The sequence below is a fragment of the Apium graveolens genome, chromosome 4, assembly GCF_009905375.1.
Source record: "Apium graveolens cultivar Ventura chromosome 4, ASM990537v1, whole genome shotgun sequence".
Taxonomy (NCBI): Eukaryota; Viridiplantae; Streptophyta; class Magnoliopsida; order Apiales; family Apiaceae; genus Apium; species Apium graveolens.
The window spans coordinates 179,489,993-179,496,772 of NC_133650.1; the positions used below are offsets into that span (position 1 = coordinate 179,489,993).

The following is a 6,780-nucleotide window of genomic DNA, read 5'->3' on the forward strand; positions in this document are numbered from 1 at the left end:
ACACCAAGATATCAAAACAATTAACTATTGAAATCCATAAGTAAATCCGCTAGAACCCCATGACAACGATTAGCCCATGATTGAACTCATCGTCACCATGGGTTCCAATGAAAGCATGGTATAAAACAAGGTCTTAATAAACTGAATAATAATTAAAGTATGAATAAACGAGATCTAGGTTCAACAAGAATGAAAACGAGCATCCAAAGTTACAACTAATTCAAAGAATCACAAGTTGAACACAAGATCTTCTTTTTCGGAGTTGTTCTGTGCTTCTAGGTCTTCTCCTTGGTATCCCAATCTTCCCGGATGATGAAAACCCTTTTTTTAAGTATATATACGCCTCTAGTGGACCTGGACCCTTAAAATCGTCAAATTTCACTGAAAAAAGGTTTTTTCAGCGAAATCAGCGACCAGCCGTGCCCTGAGCGGCCGCTCAGCTCTCCTGAGCGGGCGCTCAGCTCCTGGGCGGCCGCTCAGCTCCTGGGTGGCCGCTCAGCTCTGCTGAGCGGGCGCTCAGCTCTGCTGACGGGCGATCAGCTACTGACTGGGAAATTTTTTGATGAATCTTGTTTTGGCCATAACTTGAGTTCTACGCGTCAGAATTAGGCGATTCAACTGCCCACGAGAAGCTAACGAGATTCTCTACAACTTGACAATGGCCTTGCCTTCGAATTCTGATCACTTTTCATCATATTTCCTTTAAAAGCTCTTTTCTTCATATAACTGATACATGAAATGCAATAACACAAAAACACATCAAAATACCAATAACTTGAGTCCAAAACACCAATTTAAGCTTGTAATAAAGCATTCCAAGTGGATATAAAATCCACTTATCATACCGCCAAACTTGGATCGATGCTTGTCCTCAAGCATAAAAGACTCAAAACTACAAAACAAACCTAATGCATGAATGCAACTACGTGAATGCAACTAAATGATAATGCAATCGATCCCCTCAAAATAACCATAACCAAATGAATAAGCCAATGCCTTTAAGAATGCAATGACTTTAATCGGAGCTCGAATAAATCCCACAAACCAACTCACAAACCAAAAATGTGTGTGTGTGGATGCTTAATAGATATACTCTCGATACTAGATCAATAACCATAACTTATCTATCATCGAAACAATCAAAAGTTTATAAACAGAATAGACAATAAACGCATTATGACTCACAACAACTCTTTTCTACTAGAGTTATACAAGGATTCACACTATTATTGAACACATAGCAACGATGCTTATTTGACCGTGCAATGAATGAGGTCCCAAAAGACTTATGCAATAATACCCATGTAGCGAGCGTTAGGTTAGCGGATCCCAGACTATAAAAGCTTTAGGTCACTAGGCACAAAGTCCCCTAGAACTTAATAACTCGAGTATTAAAGAGCTCACTCTTGATCAATTATGCATAAACACATATTTTTTTTCTTTTTTCTTTTTTTTCAAAAATTTCTGAATGAGTGCGTTCGCTCCATCTCATTCAACCCTAGACTACTCATAAAAATATGAGCCGGATACTAGCCATTTGACGCCTAGCCTTACAACAACTAGCAATGAAATCCAAGTTTTTCTCCAGATAAAAAAATCAGTGTTTTTACGTCATTACGAGAATATCACAAATTCTAAATATAACCAAGTGATTAAATCTCAACAACAAACAAGTATGATCATGATCTAGATCAAAATCAACCCTATAAGACTTTGTGAAAATATTTATTTCTGGCATGCAAATCAATTCATTAAGACTTAAACATCCCTCTATTCGTCATCACCACACTGAAATCAACATCAACTTATCAAATATTATAGTTCATCTTAAGGGATCATGCTAGATATGCATGCAAATGCAACTATATGAAATCACATAAAAATAAACAAATATGTCCTAAATGAACAATCATGCAAAAATATGAATGAACTACAACTAAACATGCAACATGAATCTATATGAATCTATATGGACACACACACTACTAATCCTTACATTATCACCCCCAAACTTAAAATTTTCAATGTCCTCATTGAAGGTAATAATAAGGATTTCAGGCATACCTAATTAGCGGGAGAATCACCCTCGTCGGGTGGAGGATCAGGTGGCCATTCAACCTCGCCACCAGTGTCTCGAACAACAGTACCGAAAGTATGTGTCAAATCTGCAGCAAAATGATGATGAATGTCATGCATGGCCTCCATGCGCCTAATTACTCGCATGTACTGCTCATCACCAACACCAGTCCTATCAACTACCTGCTGCATATGAGAAGAACCCTCTGTAGGCACTGGAGGATCCGTTCGGCTACCCTCTACATCATCAAAGATATATCCCAACCCCTTGTCAGGGGGTGCACCTAAGAATGAATAACTCAAGTGATCTGGCTTTCGGTTGAGCTCAAGTATGGGAGCTTCTTGAATAAATGGTTCAAAACGCTCCTGAGAAATTTTCAGCTCTGCTAACCCAAGAGAATCGCATGGTAAATCCAACTTCATCTTCCACGGAGGTGCATTCAAAACCTGCAGTTGCTCTGCTCCTTCCTTGTCATCAATAACTGATTTCCCCATTAAGGATCTCTCTAAGGTCTCTGACTCTGGCAATTGCTCAAGCTCTGAATTTACTACAGAGTCGACCCACTCTACTTTAAAGTACTCCTCTTTAGCTGTGGGTAACTTTATTTCCTTGAACACATTAAAAGTGACCTTTTGATTGTAAACCTTCATCGAAAGCTCTCCTTTTTGCACATCGATCATAGTTCAGCCTGTAGCCGAGAATGGTCTTCCCAAATAATGGGAATCTTCTTATCTTCCTCGAAATCAAGAATTACAAAGTCAACAGGAAAGATGAGTTTATCCACCTTGACCAAGACATCCTCCACTATACCTCGTGGATAAGCGATGGAACGGTCAGCTAGTTGTAATGACATGTATGTTGGTTTCGGATCAGGCAGACCAAGCTTCTTGAAGATAGATAAGGGCATCAGATTGATGCTAGCTCCTAAATCACATAAACACTTGTCGAATGACAAGTTTCCGATGGTGCAAGGAATAGTGAAGCTTCCAGGATCTTTAAGCTTCGGAGGCAACTTCTGTTGCAGCACAACACTGCATTCCTCCGTTAGAGCAACGGTCTCTAAGTCATCGAGCTTCACCTTCCGAGCGAGAATACCTTTCATAAACCTCGCATAGCTAGGCATCTCTTCAAGAGCTTCAACAAAAGGTATGTTGATATGAAGTTTCTTGAACACCTCCAAAAACTTCTCAAACTGCATATCCAGCTTTTTCTTCTGCAACCTCTTAGGAAAAGGAGGTGGAGGATGGATCTGTTTCTCCCCTGTATTACCCTCAGGAGGAGTGTGTTCCATAGTAGTCTTCCTTGGTTCCACCTCTACTTCCTTCTGCACATCTTCTTCAGCCAAAACTTTAGATTCTAGAACTTGAGACTTTGCAGGCTCTTCATCTTGCTGAATTTGGGGGCTTGCAACCTTTCCAGACCTTAAGGTGATGGCGTTCACCTGTTCTTCATTTTCCCTCTTTCCTGGATTTGTTTCTGTATCACTAGGAAGCGTTCCTGGTGGTTGATTCAATAAGGCATTAGCAATTTGCCCTAATTGGTTCTCCAGAGTCTTGATAAAAACAGCCTGGCTTTGGCATATAAGAGCCTGGTTTTTGCACATAAGCCTCAACCCCTCCAATTCAGATTTTTCATTCAAAAATAGACCTGCAACATGAGTTTGTTGTTGAAGTTGGAGTTGTTGCTGAAAACCAGGAGGGTTGAACAGCTTATTTCCAAACTGCTGGAATGGCTGTTGCATCGCATTCTAATTGTTGTTCCAGCTGAAGTTAGGATGATTCCAATTATCAGGATGATAAGTGTCTGGAACTGGTTGCTGCGATCTCTGAAAGTTGCTCACAAACTGAGCTGAGTCACTAGATATAGCGCATTGTTCTGTCGCATGCGGACCTGCACACAGCTCACAAACACTAATTATCTGCTTAACACCATAGTTAGCCAGAGAATCGATCTTCATAGACAATGCCTTTAGTTGAGCAGTGATAGCCGTAGCTGTATCCACTTCAAGAACTCCTGCTACCTTTCCCTGTGGACATCTCTGGGTTGGATATATTCATTAGCAGCCATCAGTTCAATTAGATAATAAGCTTCCTTATAGTTCTTTGCCCATAATGCTCCGCCTGCTGCTGTATCGAGCATGGGTCTGGACTGTGCTCCCAACCCATTGTAAAAACAAGTGATGATCATCCAATCAGGCATTCTATGATGAGGACACTTCATAAGAATCTCCTTGTAGTGCTCCCAAGCTTCATATAAAGATTCTCCTGATTGCTGTGCAAATTGAGTAAGAGCATTCCTGATTGCAGCTGTCTTCGCCATAGGGAAGAATTTAGTAAGAAATTTTTGAGCAACATCTTCCCAAGTAGTAATCGAACCAGCTGGTAGAGAGTGTAACCAGCTCTTGGCCTTGTCCCTCAGAGAGAATGGGAAAAGTCTCATCTTAATAGCATCTTCAGAAACACCATTGAACCTGAAGGTGTCGCAGATCTCTATGAAATCCCTAATGTGCGTATTGGGATCTTCCGCTGGAGAACCCCCAAACTGGACTGAATTCAACACCCATTGAATTATGCCAGGCTTGATCTCAAAGGTATTAGCTGTGATAGCTGGCCTGATAATTCTAGATTAAATGTCATTGATCTTGGGTTGAGAAAACTCCATCAAGGCTTTCGTTCATATTGCTGGATCTCCCATTATAATGAGTACCTGAAACACAAACAAATAAACCGTGAAAGTAAAAGAATCTGAGTCAGTGAACTTTAACGACCACTGATGACAAGCACATAAACTAAAACTTAACACCGAGTCCCCGGCAGCGGTGCCAAAAACTTGTTAGGGCAAAAACACGCGCTAATATTCACGCAAGTATACGCGTTCGCAAGTAGTATAAGATATAAATCAGATTCGTTCCCACAGAGACTGGTTTAGGTTAAGTTCAATTTATACACCTATGCAACAATGTATGGTTATCGCTCAATGCTAAGACAAATAACAAATTGGGTCTTTATTAAACTAAGAGATTATACTAAATAACATTAACTAAGAGAATTGAGGTTGAATTACTATATATGACAAACATGGGATCCTAATTTCATTAAATACTTCATTCAATAGCCCTATTGTTCTTAACCTTAGCATGTGATGGTGATGACACTAATCAGATAACACGAAACTGATAAACGCCAACTTTCGTTGCACGAGTACCATTCTACCAGACATCCACAAAAGAGATAGAAGCTGAATATGCACCAATTATATTAAGACCCTATATGTCTATAGAATTTGACAACATAACGGTTTAAGTACAAGTTATCTATCTTGATTACATAGGGCAAGTAAAATGGTTAGAGTTACCCACTAATCATGCATACACATACATGAACCTATGCTAGCATGACAAGTTCTAAACCTCTATATTCACTGTCGCTTTAATAGAGATTAACATGCTATCTTATATATTAGCTACGCACATAAGACGAATAAGCACAACCAATACTAGGATATCAATCAATCACCACACACCAAGATATCAAAATAATTAACTATAGAAATCCATAAGTAAATCCGCTAGAACCCTATGACAACGATTAGCCCATAATTGAACTCATCGTCACCATGGGTTCCAATGAAAGCATGGTATAAAACAAGGTCTTAATAAACTGAATAATAATTAAAGTACGAATAAACGAGATCTAGGTTCAACAAGAACGAAAATAAGAATCCAAAGTTATAACTAAATCAAAAAATCATAAGTTGAAAACAAGATCTTCTTTTTCAGAGTTGTTCTGTGCTTCTAGGTCTTCTCCTTGGTATCCCAATCTTCCCGGATGATGAAAACCCTTTTTTAAGTATATATACGCCTCTAGTGGATATGGACCCTTAAAATCGTCAAATTCCACTCAAAAAAGGCTTTTTCAGCGAAATCAGCGACCAGCCGCGCCCTAAGCGGCCGCTCAGCTCTGCTGAGAGCTGAGCGGGCGCTCAGCTACTGACTGGGAAAATTTCTGATGAATCTTGTTTTGGCCATAACTTGAGTTCTACTCGTCAGAATTAGGCGATTCAACTGCCCACGCGAAGCTAACGAGATTCTCTACAACTTGACAATGGCCTTGACTTCCAATTCTGATCAATTTTCATCATATTTCCTTTAAAAGCTCTTTTCTTCATATAACTGATACCTGAAATATAATAACACAAAAACACATCAAAATACCAATAACTTGAGTCCAAAAAACCAATTTAAGCTTGTAATAAAGCATTCCAAGTGGATATAAATTCCACTTATTATTCATCAAGTAAACAGGTAATCACTACCAACCTAGCTCATTTATCTAAAGCTGAGTGTAATGATGCCATAAATGTCATGTCTACTGAATTATATCACCTGCGTGTTACACTCAAGTCACTCACTAAAGAAAATAATAAAATTAAAGAAAATAATGTGTTTTTAAGTGAAAGAAACAATGTGCTAGAGACTCAATTTGTTGAGTTTGAAAAATTAAAAATAGAATGCAAGATTGCTAAGGATGAACTAACTGAATCCTTACAGAAAGAGGAGATTTTAAGAAAGCAACTTGAACGTGAAAAGTAAGTAATTAAGGCATGGAAATCATCTAGAGATGTCCATGCTCAAATTACTAAAGTTCAAGGTTTAGAATCTTTCTGTGATGCATCCTGGATAAAGAACACGGAGAAGCTTGATT

The 6,780-nt window shown here is 39.0% G+C and overlaps 1 non-coding gene across 1 annotated transcript; it reads left to right on the top strand.

Annotated features, from left to right (window-relative positions):
* Positions 1-4,274: 4,274 nt before the first annotated feature.
* On the top strand, positions 4,275-4,379 carry LOC141722962 (small nucleolar RNA R71). The gene has a single exon (XR_012575959.1). It is a non-coding gene; the product is annotated as a small nucleolar RNA R71 (small nucleolar RNA).
* The last annotated feature ends 2,401 nt before the right edge of the window (positions 4,380-6,780 follow it).